Source organism: Delphinapterus leucas, chromosome 20, assembly GCF_059928025.1.
Source record: "Delphinapterus leucas isolate spDelLeu-1000000601 "Yukka" chromosome 20, BTC_Dleu_Yukka2, whole genome shotgun sequence".
Classification (NCBI taxonomy): domain Eukaryota; kingdom Metazoa; phylum Chordata; class Mammalia; order Artiodactyla; family Monodontidae; genus Delphinapterus; species Delphinapterus leucas.
This window is the reverse complement of record NC_143148.1, coordinates 32,206,921-32,225,458: the sequence shown is the minus strand read 5'-3', so window position 1 is coordinate 32,225,458 and position 18,538 is coordinate 32,206,921. Positions and strand designations below refer to the sequence as shown.

At 48.4% G+C, this 18,538-nt stretch overlaps 1 protein-coding gene and 1 long non-coding RNA gene across 2 annotated transcripts in view; one reads left to right on the top strand and one right to left on the bottom strand.

Moving 5' to 3' along the window:
* Positions 1 to 18,538, bottom strand: part of BBS2 (Bardet-Biedl syndrome 2) — a 136,085-nt gene that overhangs the window by 117,332 nt on the left and 215 nt on the right. Inside the window, exon 2 of the mRNA XM_089903089.1 lies at positions 17,006 to 17,125. The gene's annotated coding sequence lies outside the window, so the exon portion shown is untranslated. The remainder of the gene's footprint in view (positions 1 to 17,005; positions 17,126 to 18,538) is intronic.
* LOC149744666 (uncharacterized) lies at positions 13,103 to 14,622 on the top strand. Its single transcript, XR_016390984.1, has 3 exons — positions 13,103 to 13,284; positions 13,458 to 13,523; positions 14,378 to 14,622. It is a non-coding gene; the product is annotated as an uncharacterized LOC149744666 (long non-coding RNA).

Below are 18,538 nucleotides of genomic sequence, written 5' to 3'. Positions count from 1 at the left end.
TGGAGTCATTTCCTGAATCTCCCTGATGAGTTAAAGGTTTTTTGCTTTTATTATTAAGTTTTCTGATAGTTTCTTGAGCTATTTCTGCTTCTTTGAGCTGAAAGCAGGCTCTGTGCATGCGAGTGAGACTTGTTGGCTGGCGGACTTGCTTCTAGCGTGCCCAGGTAGGCAGCTGGCAGCAAGTTCTTGCCTGTGCCTCAGTGTCAAAACAAGAAGGGCCCTCTTCTGTCCCTCACGTGGGAGCTTGGCCCCTGTTAGACTGCTTACTTCATTTCTTTGGAGACTATCTCACGGTCCCAGCCTGGGGGAAAATGGTGGACCCAAACAAGTAGAAGTGAAGGAAGCCATGTGGCAGTACTACAGCCTCTTCTCCCATCAGTCACCACCCTGGCTTCTGCACCTCCTTCCTCTTCTTCTCTCCCACTTTGACTCCCCAGCTAAAACAGAACAAAATACCCACCCCTACCCCGTACACTTCTCTACTTCTTGATCTCAGCTGTGGCTTCCTCTGCTCCCATTTACCCATAAATGTGATTCGACCCCTTCCGGTATTCCAGAAAAATGTTAAAATCTGATTCATTGATCCAAGGCATCCTCCCCCACACCAATTCTCCGCTGTTCTGCGTTTTTCTATCTGTCTTTCTTTAGTTACTTTCCATGGATTTTCAGGAGGAAGGACAGGTAAACGCACATGCTCAGCCTTCTATCCTGAACCAAACATCTGGGTTCGGCTTTTTATTGGTATTATTTGAATGTCTGCAACAACCCTGCAGGATAGGGATTATTATCTTCATTCTACAGGTGAAGAAACTAGACTCAGAGAAGTTAAGGACATTTCCCCTCACTCAGGCAGGACCAGCTGAGAGGGAAGCTTGAAGACCATAAGGGAGAATGAGCTGGGGAAAAGGCCGAAGTGAAAAGGGAGCAGACTGGTTACACGTGGCCCTGAATGGGTAACACTTGAGCAGTGCAAGGAAACCACCAAGGAAAGCGATTTTTAGGTCAAGAAAAAGAAGACCTTTCTCATGGCAGAGCCATGTAGAGTAGGAAAGCACTGTGTCAGCAGGCTGACACACCATGGATTGTGCTCCTGTGTTGCCTAAGGGCCAATGGAGACCTCAGAGAGGCTGTGACAGACGCTGCACCTGCTCAGGCCACACTCCAACTTGGATGGAGACCAGAAGAGGGTTTGGTGGGAAAGGAATGGAGCCCAGGTCCCAGGGCGGGGAGGGAAGTTCCTCACGTGGACTGCAGGGGGCGCTCCAGACCCAGAGGCGAGGGCGGCCTAGGTAATCCCTGAGACCCAGGGAATTGTACCTGGGGGTGGGAGAGGGGAGGAGTGTTTGAACATCTGTTCCCACCTCAGTCTGGCTGGATTTGCAGCCCAAAAGATCCCAGGAAGGGACTAGAACTCTCAGACACCGCCGCCGGAGGATAAATCGGGACAAATTCTCCAAGGGCCGATTAGGCCTTAGGTGGAAAAGGCCTTAACAAGGTGCTAACCACCCAGATTCACAGGGCATAAGGCTTTCAAAATAATTTGGCAATGTACGTCAAACACTAAAATCGTTCCCATTTGTCCCAGTAGTTTCACTTCTGGAAATCTATTCTAAGGAGTTCACCACAAATTCAGAGGGAAAAAAAAAAAAAGCCTCACTCACTCACAAAAAGGTTCATTTTCACTATTTACAATTGTGAACAACTGGAAATAACTTTAAGTCCAAGAAGCTGCTGAAGTAAGCCATGGTCTGTGCACACAACAGGATATGATACAACCATGAAAAACACAGGAAATGATTATGGTAACAATCTTAAATAAATATTAGACTACAAATTCATTACGCAGGAAATTTTTTTGAAAAAAGAAGCCAGGGCTTCCCTGGTGGCACAGTCGTTCAGAGTCCGCCTGCCGATGCAGGGGACATGGGTTTGTTCCCCGGTCCGGGAGGATCCCACATGCCACGGAGCGGCTGGGCCTGTGAGCCATGGCCGCTGAGCCTGCGCGTCCGGAGCCTGTGCTCCACAACGGGAGAGGCCACAGCAGTGAGAGGCCCGCGTACCTCAAAAAAAAAAAAAAAAAAAGGAAGAATAGAAAAGAAAAAAGAAGGCATACAAAATATGGAAATGAAATATACTAAAATGTCAACAGTGGTTGTGGTGAGATGGTAGATAAAGATAATTCTTTACTTTTCCTTCTTTCCATTTTTCTGAATTTCCCAAATTTTACTGAAGTAGCATTTTTAAAGTAAATAAATACTGTTTGAAAAAGAAAAAAATATGTGTACTTTGAGCCAGAACTTCTACTTCAAGGCATGTTGTGTCCTAATGAAAAACTTATGAATGGACACACACAAAAGATACCAAGATGTTTATCACAGCACGGAGTATAATAGTGAAGATTTGGAAACAACAAAAATGTTTCAAAGTTGGGGATTGGTTAAATAGATTGTGGAATGAATGTACTAAAATAAAATTGTAGAAGTCAAACTACTTTCATGGACAGATGTTCATAATCTACAGATAAGCAAGGGAAAAGTCATTTGTAAAGCAGTGTTTACTTTAGGCTTCTATTTTTATATTTGAAAGGATTACATATGTATTCTTTTAATTTTTGAAAATTTTCTACAATAAACAAAAAAGGGAAAAGAAGGGAAAGGGAGCTAGATCCAGGTGTCTTTTAATCTCAGGCACAGATGGCTTGATTTGTACAATTTATGTTTGAAGACAGAGGAAGGGCAGAGTATTTGAAATTGAAACTCTCTTAGAAAATTTGGGCCAAGTGTCTGCAATAGACATTAGCTAGATGGGGGCCTCCCACCCCCTCCAAGCCCAGCCTCATCATCCACCTTTCCTGGCAGGTGCTCTCAATTGCTTTCGCATATTTCAGCCCCCAAACATCTCCATCAAGGAGGCAGGGCTAGCCCTGACTATCCACATTTGATGGAGGATGAACCAGAGGTCCAATACAAGTTTGTGATAAGGCAGGGGTTGGAAAGCAGGCTTTCTGATTCCCCTGGCTCCCTTCCCTACATGTCTGAGCTGCTAAAACTCATCTCACAGTTTTATAGGGTAAACGTAAAGCAGGGTTTCTCAACCTCGGCACTATTGACATTTGGAGCCGGGCACTCCTTGGTTTTGGGAGGTTCTCCTATGCATTGTGGGATCTTTAGCAGCATGCCTGGCCTCTACCCATTAGATGCCAGTGGAATAGCTGCCTCTCCCCACCCGATAGGTTGTGACCACCAAAAATGTTTCTGGACATTGCCAAATGTCCCCTGGGAGGCAAAATCGTCCACAGGTTAGAAACACTGAAGATGAGATGTGAGATAGAATGTCCCCAGGGTCATTCCTTGGATTCGGCGATGCCACTTGTCCCCAGACCGGGGCAGGACGGGGAGGGGGTCCAATAAGGAAGGAAGAGAGGGGAGACTGGTTTGTGCAAAAAGGCATAGGTGCTACTAATCTACACAGCGCTCCTCTTACTGTGTGTTGACTTTTTATTAAACGGTTCCTTAGCCACACGGTGGGTTCCTGGAGAAGACGGACACTGTCCTACCCAGCTTTGTGTCTGCTGTTCCCAGCACGATGTCTGCATTAAGGCAGAGCTCAATAAATATTTGTGGTATGAAGTGAAAGAATTCACCACCACATGACTCACTAGGCAAAGCAGGACGCTGGGGACCATAGGATAACTTCATTAATACATATTTAATTCCACCTGAGTCTTTTCCTGACCCAGCCTTCAACAGTGTCCCACAACAATGGAGCCCAAAGTCGGGCTCTCTTGGTTCTCACATTGATTCATTCACTCAACAATCAAAGGACAGGGCTTCCCTGGTGGCACAGAGGTTAAGAATCGGCCTGCCAATGCAGGGGACACGGGTTCGAGCCCTCATCTGGGAAGATCCCACATGCCGTGGAGCAACTAAGCCCGTGCGCCACAACTGAGCCTGAGCTCTAGAGCCCACGTGCCACAACTACTGAAGCCCGCGGGCCTAGAGCCAGTGCTCCACAACAAGAGAAGCCACCGCAATGAGAAGCCTACACACCACAACGGAGTCCCCGCTCGCCACAACAAGAGAAAGGCTGCACGCAGCAATGAAGACCCAAAGCAGCCAAAAATAATTAAATAAATTTTTTAAAAAATCCAAAACAATCAAAGGATATTTCAGGTGTGCAGGGAGCTTTGCTAAAGCACAGAATCAAGAAGAGAGGAAGGAATCGCCTCTTTCAGCCTCGGCCTTCTGGGACCTCAGAGTCCGCTAGGGAGACTGTCAGACTAACTTGTCTCCTCTCCTACAGGGTAGAAAGTATCTAGACAAACCCCCATAGAAGTTCCAAAGGGGGTAATTACATCTGGCTGTAGGCAAGACTGAAGACTTCCTGAAGGAGGTGGCCTCGAAGGATTTTAAACAGGTAGAAATTGTGGGCAGGAAATTCCAAAAAGAGGCAACAGCAGAAGCAGAAGCATGGAGGCAGGAGAGCTTGGGGCATATTCCTGGGTTAGCATGGATTACATTTGGTTGCTAGGGGAGGTGGGGGCCAGACAATGAAAAGATTGGGAAAGTAGGCTAAGGGGAACCAGCATCCATCATTTGCAAGTTCCAGATCATAGAAGATTTCTGAACAGAGAAGTGTTCACTGAGCACTGTTTATTGAGCACATATTACGTGTTAGGCAATCAGCTTGAAGAACCTCAGTTAATGTGCTGGAGAGGGTGTGGAGAACGGGAAACCCTCTTACACCGTTGGTGGAAAGGTAAATTGGTGCAGCCACTATGGAAAACAGTATGGAGGTTCCTCAAAAAACTAGAAACACAGTTGCCATATGATCCAGCAACCCCACTCCTGGGCATATAGCCAGACAACACCATACTTCAAAAAGATACATGCACACCTATGTTCATAGCACCACTATTTACAGTAGCCAAGACATGGAAACATCCTAAATGTCCATCAACAGACAAATGGAAAAAACAGATGTGGTGTATATATATACATATATATATATATATATATACATACATACAATGGATACAATGGGATATAACTCAGCCATTGAAAAGAATGAAATAATGCCATTTGCAGCGACATGTATGGACCTAGAGATTATCATAGTAAGCAAAGTCAGAAAGAGGAATATAAATACCATATCACTTATATGTGGAATCTAAAATACAACACAAATGAACATATCTACGAAACAAAAACAGACTCACAAATATAGAGAACAGACTTGTGGTTGCCAAGGGGGAAGGAGGGTAAGGGAGAGAAGGATTGGGAGTTTGAGATTAGCAGAGGCAAACTATTACATACAGGATGGACAAACCACAAGGTCTTACTGTATAGCACAGGGAACAGTATTCTGTATCCTGGGACAAACCATAATGGAAAAGAATATGAAAAAGAATATATGTATGTATAACTGAGTCACTTTGCTGTACAGCAGAAATTTAAACAATATTGCAAATCAACTATACTTTAATAAAATGTTTTTTAAAATCTCATTGAATGCTCACCATAACCCAAGAGGTAAGGAGTGTTATTATCCCCATTCAATAGCTGAGAGGAACTAGGGAGATTCAAACTCAGGTCTGACACCAAAGCCAGTCGCTCTTAACAACTGCAGTCTTCACTCAGTGCAGTTCGAAGATTCGGGAAGTGGTGTCAGGGTGCTCTGGGTTACGTGGGCAGTGCAGAAACCCCCTTGTGCTTCTGCTGCGGGAGCCCAGCGGACACCCAAGAGCGGCCCCTGCAGTTCAGGAGCCCCGGCTAAAGGGGACCCTTCCCCCATTGTAGCGCCCTCCCTCTGAGCCACACAGGAGCAGCCAGAGCCCCGAACAACAACTTCCGCGATAGGGTGGCCCTTGAATCCCAACCCACCAAGCCTCAAGATCAGCTCAGCCTGAGCCTCTAACTCTCTCAGGGTTTGATAGCTACTGGCCCAGGCCCCCCACCGAGAGCGGATGGCAGGCCCCCTCTGTCCCTACTCTACTGAGGAGGTTAAGCCTCTAGGGAACACTCTGAGTTACAATCCGTAGAGGCAGGAGTACACACTGAGCACCAAGATATTGGCACATATGCTGGGGTCATCCTGGCCACCTTATGAAACCTGAAAGCATGGAGACAGCCCTTCCTCACCTCCTTCCTCCAACACCCCCACCCCATCAACAACCAAAGAGAAGCGCAGATATTACTTGTGGCGTTTCGACCCCACACAAACGTGCCAATGCTCAGCTAGGGAGGACGCAGGAGGGGAGAGGAGACAGAACCAGCAGCCGGGTTGGCTTTGAGCACTCGGGGTCAGCCTGGTGTAGGGCAGTATTTCCCCAACTGCAGTCCTTTGAGAACCACCTGCACTATTTTAGTCATCACATATCACCTGGTCTATTATTACACTTAAATTCATCTGAAAAGGAAATCTTGTATCACTATTATAGATGAGGAATTGCATCGTGTGCCATAAACAGGGGGTAACCATGGAGACAGGGAAGAAATGAAGCAAGGTTATGCCATTTCTAGCCAGGCTCTGTAGCAGGCTGAGGCTCCCTCGCATCCCCTCCCTGACTCCTTACCCTCTCTCTCTGTTCAAAAGAGGAACAGGGCAAGTGTGGGACAAGCACTGAAGACATCCTAGCACTAAATTGCATCTACTTGAGATATTAGGAAGACTGATGGAGAACTGAATGGGGAGTAACCTTGTGTTAATGTGTCCAGGTTGTTTTATAAATTCATCTCACTTTGGGAAGCTGGACCACTGGAATTAGACTTGGAGTCAAGAAATGGGGTTCAAGTTCTGGCTTCACTACATCCTTGCTGTGTGACTTTGGAAAAGACCCTTGCTGACACTGGGTCTCCTCATCTGTTAAAACAGGGCAGATGGATTAAAATAATAATAATAAGGCAGATGGTACCCATGGCATGGGTTATTGGGAGGAGTCTCAACCACTGCTCAAACCTTGAGGTGAGTGGGGCAAGGATAAGACAGGGAGGGGAAGGGCACTTTGCCAAATCAAAGGTAAGACCCCAGGTGCATCAATAATCTGGTGGCAATTGGGAAGCTAATGTCACAAAAGGCTAGAATTGGGTCCCCAGAACCTACTTATTGCAGCTCACGTCTGCCCCAGGCTCAGAGATGTGGTCCCCTGGAGATGAGAACTGGGCGCCTGACATTGTAGGGGTGGGACCTGGTCCAGGCTAGCGTTGGCTTAGAGTGGAGGGTCCCTCTCCACTGGGAGGTCTAAGTCAGGGCTTTGATGGCCTCCTGCCGCTCTCAGGTGTGGAAAACCACTTGTATCGTTGGACAGGCTGGGTTGACTCAGGGCACTGCACATCATAGAGGGCCCATATGGGGCATTTTCAGGGGCCTCAGACCTGCCTGGTGGGTAAAGAGGCAGGATGGTTTTCTTTGTTGCAGACCTGAAGATTCTGCAATTCCACAAAGTTTGCTTGGGATATCAAAACATACTTGGCAGAAAAAAAAAGAAAACAAAAAAACCCGTAGTTGGCTATTCACAAGCCTGGCACATAATAGGCGCTTAAAAACTGGAACTCATGGCAAATTGAATTAAAGATATCAGGGCAGGCTGAATAGCATTGTCCTTAGATTCAAGGCCTGGCTCTGCCTCCAGGGCAAATCACCTACTCTCCCCAGCCTCAGTTTCCTCATCTACAAGATGGGTTAACAATGCCTACCATAGGGTTATTGGAAAGAGTCAGTGATATAATATGTGGAGCGTTTAGCTCCACATGGTGCTCAATATGGTGCCTCAATATGCACAGTAATCACCCAGCAAGTGGTAGACGTTATACATATTAGCCACCAGTAGTCATCTGGTCAACCTATGTGAAAACCGAAGAGACACTTTCGTGAGTTCAGAAAGCTAGTTATTGGAAGAGCTGGAACTAGGAACCATGGGGCTCTTAGACCAGTTTCAGCTGCTTTGTGAATAACATTGCTCATTCCACAATCATTCTACTAATAGGTCTCCAGATCTCTCCAAGAAATGACTTTATTTGCAGATAAGCAAGTTTGCAAACTCTTTGGTACACTACCGTTTACCCAGGCTTCTAAACTATTGCCCAATTTTCAGTCCCAGGATCATAAATTGGGAAAGTCTTTGTAAGAGCAACGCCAACAGTCTTAATCCTGCACTGAACCAGTTTCAGCCAGGGGTGGGACTTGCTGGACTCCTTGCTTTTTTCTGAGATCACCTGGGGATTTTCCATCCATTAGTTGGTGTGACCCTGAATGATCTCCACCCCTCAACCTACCTGATCCTGCCTCCTGGCCCCAATCTAATTAAAAAGATAAGCATCTCCATGAGCTCCCTTCTCCCAGGAAGCACTGCGATTGGCTGCAGGGCCCAGGGTGAGGATTGATGTTTGTGACCTAGCTGGTCCAAGCCACACCTGGAACCCATGTTAATCACAGGCAGCTGCAATTCAAGAAGCACAGGACTGAGGCCAACGCTGAAGCTGGGTGTCAGACAGGAGCTGTAGGGATCCCAGGCTCCAGCAGAGCCCTCCCCTGACCTCCTGAGTCTCAGACTTAGTTGCATGGTTGGTAAGAGCCAACATGGTTTGGGCCCTGCTCTGAGAGCTTTCCAAGTGCCATCCGATTTAAGCCCTTGACAAACCTCCCATTTTACCCTGGAGCACCCCAAGACACGGAAATGTTAGCAACTTGCTAGTAACTTGTCACATTACTAGTAAGTGGCAGAGTCAGGCTGTGAACATGAGACAGGCTGGGACCTGGGACCCTTTGCTGTAGTGCTTGCAACTGAACAAACCTCTCCTCCAGCAACAAAATACAAAGAAACTATAGGGGACTAAAAATAACTGTGTGCATGCACAGTTGGGGCAAATTATGAACAAGATACAAAGAGACCAAAAACCCACACAGCACCAGCAAAGGGGTGGGCAGACCACCTAAGCCACCCCTTGGGCCGACCCCTGGACCCACCCCTACACCCTCACCCCATATAAGGAACCAGCTCACCCCCCTTTAGGGAGCGAGCAAGGGAACCCCCCTCCTGCTGCAGCAGGAGCCCCAATAAAGTCTTTCCTGGGGACTTGCTGAGTTGATGAGACTCCGTGCTCCCAATGCAGGGGGCACAGGTTCGATCCCTGGTCAGGGAACTAGATCCCACATGCATGCCGCAACTATGAGTTCTCATGACACAACTAAGGAGAGCCCTCGAGCCACAACTAAGACCCGGTGCAACCAAATAAATAAATATTAAAAAATAAAAATAAAAGCCTTGCCTGAATTTCTTGTCTGGCCTCTTATCAATTTCTATTGATTAAGGAGGCCAGGAATCCTGGTCGGTAACAAAGGCAACAACTTGACTTCAGAGCCATTCATTCATTCATTCATTCATTCACTAAATATCTCCTGAATGTCTCCCATGTACAGGACACTGTTCCAGGCACTTCATATGTCAGTGAACAAAAGAAATGATTCCTTATCGGATGACGGTGCTTAAATTCTAGCAGGGGGGGACAGCACATAAGCTTTACAAATAAGTAATTTACTTCATTAGAAGGTGTTAAATGCTATGAAAAAAGAAAAGATAGAGCAAAGTATGGGGGATCAGGAGTCCTGTGGGTTTGATTTTAATTTTAAACAGGGTGATCACGGTGGGCTTCATGGAGATAGCAAGATTTGAGCAACAGTGTAGAATAAAGAAAGGAGGGAATGAGCCATGTGGATACCTGGGGAAGAAGCATCACTGGCGGAGAGAGCATAGAATCAGTTTACATTGTGAGAATTAACAAGGGGTCAGAGGGAAATAAAGGTGGGGGTGATGGGGAGCCCTCTGGAGTGACACATCTACATGAAATGCTTTTCAGAGGTCACAGAAGCTGAGAACTGAAGGATGAGGGGCCTGGCCATGTGAAGAATTGGGGGGAGGGTGTCTCCGAAGGATGTTGCGGTTTTCAGATCTCTCAATATCCTGGCCACCCTTAGGTGTGGGGTGATGTAGAGAAACAGAACACTGGGAGATGTACATATACACAGAGAGAGAGAGAGATGTTAGGAATTGACTTACATCATTATGGAGGCTGAGAAGTCCCACAATTAGTCACATGCAAGCTGGAGGCCCAGGAAAACCGGTGGTGTAATTCAACCTGAGTCTGGAAGCCTGGGAACAGAGGAGCCGATGGTGTAAATCCCAGTCCAAGTCCAAAGGCCGGAAAGCCAGGAGTCCGAGGGCAGGAGAAGATGGATATCTCAGCTCAGGCAGAGAGCAAATTCACCGTTCCTCTGCCTTTTTGTTCTACTTGCACCCTCAGTAGATTGGATGACGTCCACCCACAATGGTAAGGGTGATCTTCTTTACTCAGTCTTCTGATTCAAATGCTTATCTCTTTTGGAAATATCCTCACAGACGTGCTCAGAAGTAATGTTTACTCAGCTATCTGGGCATCCCTGAGCCTGGTCAGGTTGACACAAAAAATTACCCATCACGGTGGGTGGGGGGCGGAGATTGTTCTCCCAGCTCAAGCCTAAATCCCGAGGAAATCTGGGAGCCCCGAAGGGAAATGGCCGGGAGGCAGCTTTGGCTGAGTGTGTTGGGATACACATCTCACCTGGTACTGAAAGCCTGAGATAGTGAGGCCTTGAGTGGGGTCAAGGCTAGGGCCTAGGCCAGGCAAGTCTGAGGCTGGAGTGCCCTCAGGCAAAACAAAAACAAACAAGCAAGAAATAAACAGTAGTGCTAGAGATGGTGAGCTCTGCGATCTGAAATTGCATGAAGCCACTGTTGAGAACCAACCCGGGCTTCACGTTAAATACCTTGGGATATAAGATTATATCGTCTCCTCTTTGGACTCTTCTTTCTTCCCTTTTTCCCCGTCCTTCAACTTTACTGAAGCTTAAGACTTGTGGGGCAACACGTAGCAAACTTGCAAAAGCCTGGAGAAAGCTAGCTCAATCCCTTATTGGAGGCCACTTGGAAGCTAATATTTTGGGGGTGGGGAGTTTCCAACCAACATTTTAAACTGCTTTGTCCAGCTCAGATTTAGAAGAGGCTCAGCTTTGCATGTGGGAGATTCGGAGCAAGGTCCACTCTCTCCTAGCGAGTCTCGGTCTCCCCCGCTCAGCAGAACCAAAGCCTGGGGACTCACCAGACCCGCCTTCCTTGGGAAGCAGCCTTGGGACCACCCCCAAAGAGGGAGGGCTGCAAATCCTACACAGGTATTGACTCTTTAATCAAGAGAAATTGACAAGAGGCCAGATGAGAAATTCAGGCAAGCTTTTACTGGGGCTAGTGCTGCAGCACGAGGGAGTGAAAATGAGAAACAGGTGCCCTTGCTCGCTCTCCGAGGAGGGTGGGCTGGCTCCTTAAATGGGGTGAGGGTAGGGGCCGTTTGGTGGGTTGGGCCGGAGGGGTGGCTTAGGTGGTCTGCCCACTCCTAGGGTGGTGCTGTGTGCAGAGATCATGCGCAGTACCCTGATTTTACTCTCGGCACTTCAGAAATGGCGGTTGGTTTGTGGCCCTTTTAAAGTGTCCTGCTGTTCACAATTGCCCCGACTGCGCATGCCAGGTTATTTTTCGCCTCTCAGTTTCTTTTTTTATTTTTTGGCCACGCAGTGCGGCATGTGGGATCTTAGTTCCCCGACCAGGGATCGATCCTGTGCCTCCTGCACTGGAAGTGCAGGGTCTTAACCACTGGACAGCCAGGGAAGTCCCTCTTATAGTTTCTTTGTAAATGAAGAGACGTTTGTCCAGGTTCAAGTGCAAGCACTCTGGTAGAGAGTCCCAGGTCCCAGCCTATCTCAGTATCTCTTTTAAAAAAGTGGAAATTGGGTGTGAGAGGTGATAAGATCCCTTCGGGAGGGCTTGTGGAGGAACTTCCATTCTCGGCAAGGCAATAGGTGTTCCCACCAAATGCCAGATGCTAACCTCTCCCACCTTCACCTTTCAAATCTTTTATTGCAGGAGTCCTGGGATGATTTTTTTTTTTCACTGTCTCTAGATGAGCCTTGCCCCTGTGAAGCCCAATACAACCATGTGAAAGGTACTTGCATCACACGCAGGAAAAGTGAGGCTTCCCCATGGGGGCCGCCATGTGACTGCCCTGTCTGAAATGCCATTAGCAATCCTTTCTCCTGCTTCTTTAACCCTTGACCAGTTGTCTAATGCTGTCCTTTGTTCCTCTGTTTCCTAGGGACTAAGTGTCTTGATTTGCTGAGTGAGGACACAGACTTATTAGCAAAGGACATGAACTGTTCTGTGTCCAGCTTCTGCGGCTGCCGGCCACATCACTTCAATCTCTGCCTCTGTGGTCACGTCGTCTCCTCCTCTTCTATTCTCTGTGGATCTTCTGAGGATGCTCATCGCTGGATTTAGGGCCTATCTGGATAATCCAGGATGATCTCACCTTAAGATCCTTAATTTAATTACATCTGCCAAGTCTCCTTTTCCAAATAAGGTAATAGTCGCAGATCCCAGGATTTGACATGGATAGCTCTTGAGGGGCCATTTTTCAGCCTACCACAAGTACAAGGGACTCAGAAACCCAGCAGAAGGAACAGATGAAAGGAGATCCGCTTCCCTTTGAAGCTGAGATGCAGCCACCTAGCACGGCTACCCTTCCTCCGTCCCCAAACTCCCACTAGTCACTCCAGACCTGCCTTCTAGGCCTCCCAGAGCAGGCCTCTCCCGAAGCCAGTTTGCGAGGGCCCTTCCGGTGGCGTTCCCTCCCCATGAGACACACAGGGGACGGAGCCCTAAAGCAGCATGGTGGCTCAGCAGCCCACTCGGATGAGGAATCCTAGAATAAGGGATAAGAGGGGGTGGAAGGGATAAGAGGCAGGGAAGGGCCGGCGAATAACAAAGCCTTTTTCTCTCCCTCCACTTTGCTTTCAGAGGCGGGAAGTGTGCACTGTCTGCGGGTAGGCATTTGCGGCTGTACACACTGGCAGGCAGGCGGGCGGGGCAGTGTCCCCCCCTGCACACGGTGGGAAGTGGGTGGCTGCGCGCACCCGGCTGTGCGCGAGGCAGCGGGGGTGGGGGTGGGGGGCAGCGCCCGAACGTGCACACGGCGGGGGAGGGGGGACGGCTGCCGCAGTGCGCGCTTCCGCCCAAGCTGGTGCTCCCAGACGAAGAGGAGGCGCGCGCGCCTGGAGCGCTGTGCCTACGCGCCCCCGCCTGGGGCTATAAAAGCCTAGCCACCTGCTGCCGCTAGTGCGTCCAATTGCCCGAGAAGCCAACTCAACCTCCTCCGGCGGCAGCTCCTCTCGACATGGATCCTGAGACCTGCCCCTGCCCTACTGGTGAGCCCCCGCCCCCATCCTGCGGCACAGCGCGCCCCTTTACTTGCAAAGAACCCCGTGCCCTACGCCTTTGCTCAAGGACATTTGGGGAAAGGGAGTCATTTCCCCCAAGGGGCCTGGCCCCACCCCAAGTTTTACCACTTTAACCCTTCCTGTGGCACCTCCCTCTCTAGGCGGCTCCTGCACCTGCGCTGACTCCTGCAAGTGTGAGGGATGCAAATGCACCTCCTGCAAGAAGAGTGAGTGTGGGGACCCCTCTGCCCTTCCCCTCCCTGCTGTGCTCCTCAGAGCACAAGGCCTGTCCACGCAATACAGAGCGACCCCTAGGCCCCCTGTTACATTGCTTTGACGTAACAGAACCACGCGGGAGGCCTTAAGACTCAGTTGCAGGGGCCCCTCCCTCAATGATTGTTACCTTAGGCCCTACGGTGGCAAGATGTTTTTGTAAATTCCCGGAAGATTCTAATGGGCAGTTGGGATTGAGAAATGCTATCCTGGTCCAATTCCTCCCCTCAAAACCTCCAGTGCCTGGGGAGCCATTAGTGAGGCTGGGGGTTAGCTCTGGAGTTGGGGTCCGTTGGGCTGTCTCGGGCCTTTGTGGATCCCCTCGATTTTACCTCCCCTGAATCTCCCCAAAGCAGTTGAACACGCAGGGGGAGAAGGAGGTGGGGGGAAGGCGCCCTTCTTCTTTGCGTGTTAGACTGGGTGTGGAGCACCCCCACCCCACCCCCTGGCCATGAATCTCCTGGACTCCCTACACCTGTACCATCTCTGCTCCTGCAGCTTTATCCTTCAAGGCCATTTACCCTGGATGTTTTCTCCTCCAGGCTTACAACTCCCCAGGGTGGGCCTAATCCCCCCATCCCGGGGAGTCCTGTGCTCACAGAAGGGGCTGTGGGCTAGTTACTAGGTACCCCTCTCCCAGGGTAGCCCAGAGCATAGCTGACACAACAGAGATGCTGAGTCAACCCAGGTGTGAGACTAGGAAGGGGGCAGTGACCTCTGGCATCCCTCCTTTTTTCCCCCTCCCTCTTGATGGGGACAGATGGGGGAGGCGAGGCCATCAGACTGGGTGCCCCTATTTTATCTGCAGGCTGCTGCTCCTGCTGCCCCGCAGAGTGTGAGAAATGCGCCAAGGATTGTGTGTGTAAAGGCGGAGAGGGCGCCGAAGCTGAGGAGAAGTGCAACTGCTGCCAGTGAGGACGCGCCCCGTGCGAAACGTGTGTAAATAGTGCTGGGTGGCCCAGCGCCACCTGTGCCCGTGGTGAGGCTCGGCAGCGTGTCCCCTTCCCCTGCTAGCCACTGGCAAGTGACAATAAATCCTGTGAATGACATAAAGCAAGGACTGGTCTCTTCTTAAAGGGGCAGGACATGGAGGGTAGAAGGAGCCTCATCTGAGGGGACAGCTCAGTTGAAATATAAAATCCTGAGATTGGCCACTGGTCTGGGACTCGGATGGAACTTCGGGGGCTGAGGACATCCTCCCGCACCTTCATATGGCACTTGACCCTCTTGCCAAGTCAAGCTTAACTCTGGGGAAAGAGGGGAGACCAGACCCATATGGGTCTGTCTCTTTCTCCTGCCTCTCAGCCTCACTCTCTGTATCTGTACAATGGGGTTGGGGGAAGTTAAAACCAGCCCCCAGCCCCAAAGGCCTGCGGTTTCTGGAATTTTCTAGCTGCTCCTGCAAAGCTGCCTGTTTTCAGGGTCATTAGAGGAGAGGCCAGGAGGCCTGGGGCCTGTCTTGGGAAACCGTTCAGCTGCGTTTCCAAGGTCACCGCCCTGAGCAGCCCGTCCCCGAACAGATCGTTCAGCTCCTTTTCAAACCTTCTCATTTGGCAGTTTGTGTCCAGCTCCTTCCCTCTTCAAGGGGAAGTAGGGTAATGAGTGCTTTAATCCACAGTAGTTGTGGTACAGTCCTTGATAAAAGGGAACACGCAGATTCTACCTGGGTTGAATGGAAAAGAAAAATAGAATTCTGGCAGAGAGAAGTTTCCCAGTTAAGAGAACACAGTGCTGCAAACATGTCAGTTTTCCTCCAAGTTGCTTTATCAGGACAGTCCATTCAAGAGCCCACCAGGATTTTGTTTTTTAACCCAACAGGCTGAGTTTCAAAAAACAGTGCCGGAAAAGCCAAGCCAGTGTTGGAAAGGAACAACAAAAAAGGCTTGTTCTAACCGCATACCAGTACTTGTTCTAAAGCTCTAGGAAGTGGTGTCGGCTCAGGAATAGATCAGTTGGACAGAGAGGATAGTTCAAAAATAGACCACAGTGTAGCTGCAAGTAAGAGACATGAAATCATCAGTGAAAGGATACACTAGTTAGTGAAAAGTGCTGAAACAATGGGCTACCCCTTTGCATATCAGATAAAAAATAATTTCCAATTGACTTAAACACCCAGGAGCAAAATCAAAGCTGTAAGAGAATTTGGAAGAGGAAAATAGGAGAATGCTTATTACTTTGGGGTGGAGATACCTCTTTTAACTAAGACACCAAAAAGATTGATAAATGTGAGATTATCTTGTACAAAGTTCTCTTAAGTACATTATCTTACGTGATCCTTACAACTCTAGAAGAATGGTATGATTAGTAAACCCATTTTACAGATGGGGCAATAGGGCTTAGGGTAATCTGCATGCAGTCTACTGAAAGATAAACTGAGGCATATTAAAATGTTTTAAGAGTTGATTTGAGCAAACATCTATTCAAATCGGGCAGCATCCAATGTAGCAGATAGAAAGGAACTCAGAGGAGCTGCACAGAATGAAAGACTTGTATAGCTAGAAGGGAACGAGGAAGTCATAACAGGCAAAAAAGCAGGTTGGTTATTGCAGTTACTTTCCTTCAAGGGATGGCAGGGCCCTCTCAGGCAGATTACCTAACTAGTGCTGATCAGGTGAGTCCTGATTGGTTAAAGATTTCTGGGCGGGCCGAAGTCCCTGGTGACATGGGGCTTAGCATAAGCAACTCCATTTTGAGCCTGCTGTCTTGTGCTTAACAGGCAACAAAGCTAGAATGTGGTAGAGCCAGGATTTGAACCCAGGCTGTCTGACTAAAGTCTAGGCTCTTAAACCTAACCATGCTTGTCTTCTCTGTTTGTTTCTGGCTTGCCTTGTGTTACAAAAAGCATCAAAACAAAGCTAAATTACGTCACACCCATTAGGATAGTGTCTGTCCCTTTGGGCTGCTGTAACAAAATACCACAGGTTGGGCAGCTTATACACAACAGAAATTTATTTCTCACAGTTTGAGAGACTAGAAGTCTGAGTTTAGGGTGCCAGCATGGTTGGGTGAAGCCCCTTTTCTGGGTCAGAGACTTCTCATTGCATCCTCACATGGTGGAAAGGACTAGGGGCTCTGTGGGGTTTCTTTTATAAAAGCACTAATCCCATTCATGAGAGCTCCACCCTCATGACCTAAGCACCTCTCAAAGGCCCCAAAGGACACAAATATTCAGACCGTAGCAGATGACCAGTATCAGGAAGACAAAAATAACAAAAAAACAAAATAAGTGTTGGCAAGGATGTGGAGAAATGGGAACCTTTGTGCATTATTGGAGGAAATGTAAAATGGTGGTTCCTCCAAATATTAAAAGTAGAATTACCTTATGATCCAGCAATTCCATTTCTGGGTATATACCCAAAAGAATTGAAAGCAGGGTCTTGAAGAGAAATTTGGAGGGTATTTTAGCAGTAGTTACTCAAATTTAAAACATACATACCTTCAACCCAGGAAGTTCACTGTCCCATCGTTGGTATCAGCAGAAGCCTCAAAACAAGCTAAATGTGCTTCAGGAGTGAAGTATAAAAATGGCCATAATGAACATCCGATAAAAACACATCTGCAATGGAAAGACCACCACATCTTACCATTCAGTGGGGAAAAAACCTCAAGGTATATGTATAGTATAATGCCAATCACATTAAAAGGGAAATTTATATGTGTGTGTGTGTGTGTGTGTGTGTGTGTGTGGGCAAGGGTGTCTTTGATGAGCATGTGCATGATGGTGGTGACAGAGGTGCTCAGGGCGTCGGTGATTTGGAAGGAGATCTTGCAGAGGTAGGCTAGTTCATCACCTCCACAATGTTGATGATCTTCTCACAATAAATATATCTATTCTTTTTATCCCACCATCTAATGCCAGAATCCACCAGCCTCTGTTCCTAGTGCCATGGTGACAGGAAACTATCTCCCAAGGCGGTCCCTTCCAGTCGTCACCAGCTCTAATTGCAAGAAAGGCCTTTCCCACCCAGAGCAGAATCTTTATTCCTGGTACTGCCCTTGGGACCACAGAGCACAAGTCTATTCTCTTCTTTTCAGCATGGCATAAACATGTAGGTGTGGCATCAGAAAGTCCTGGGTTCAAATCCCCACACTGCCACTTACAGCTGTGTGACCCTGAACAGGCCATGTAGCTCTTCAGTGCCTCATCTGTAAAACTGAGATACTAACAGCCTCTGCCTTGTAGGACTGTGCCGAGGTCTAAGTGAAATAAACTCAGAATGTCCTGATGCATAGTACGTGCTCAATATTACGCCCCACGACTACTATGGCAGATGAGAGATAATTGCAAACATGTTGACTCCTTCCATCAAGACCTGGGGTCTTCATCCTTTCCCCTCGAATCTGGGCAGGCTCTGTGGCTTCTTGACCAATCAAAAGTGGTGAAAGTGACCTGTGCTAGTTTCAGGACCCAGGGCTTAAGAGACACAGCTACCACTCCTGTCTCTTGGGACTCTCACCCTTGGCGCCCTGTGCCAAATGTAAGGAATCTAATTGCCCTGAGGCCACCATGCTGAAGAGGCCACAGGAGGGAGCTCTGGTCTTTAGTTCCAGCTGAGCTCAGCCATCCAGCCACGCCTGCTAGGGTGCCAGACACGTGAGTGAAACTGTCTTAGATCCTCCAGACCAGCCCATCCACCAACTGAATGCCACCAAGTGACCTCAGACAGTGATACATGAAACAAAAGAATCACCCAAATGAGTGCTTCTCAAATTCCTGACCCACAAAACCAGGAGCGACAATAAGCTGGTTGTTGTTTAAACTGCAGTTTTGGGTGATTTGTTGCACGGCTACAGGAGCAACCACTGTCCACATATCTGAAGGTAACTGTTTTCTTGCAGATTGAGCCTGCCCACCCCTCTCAGTTGTTGCTCACATGATGGGGTTTTGAGTCTTAGGACTATTGTGATCAACTGTTTTCTGGACTGTTGAAGCCCAATAATGAACACAGCCCTCAGGGTGGTCTGCCCA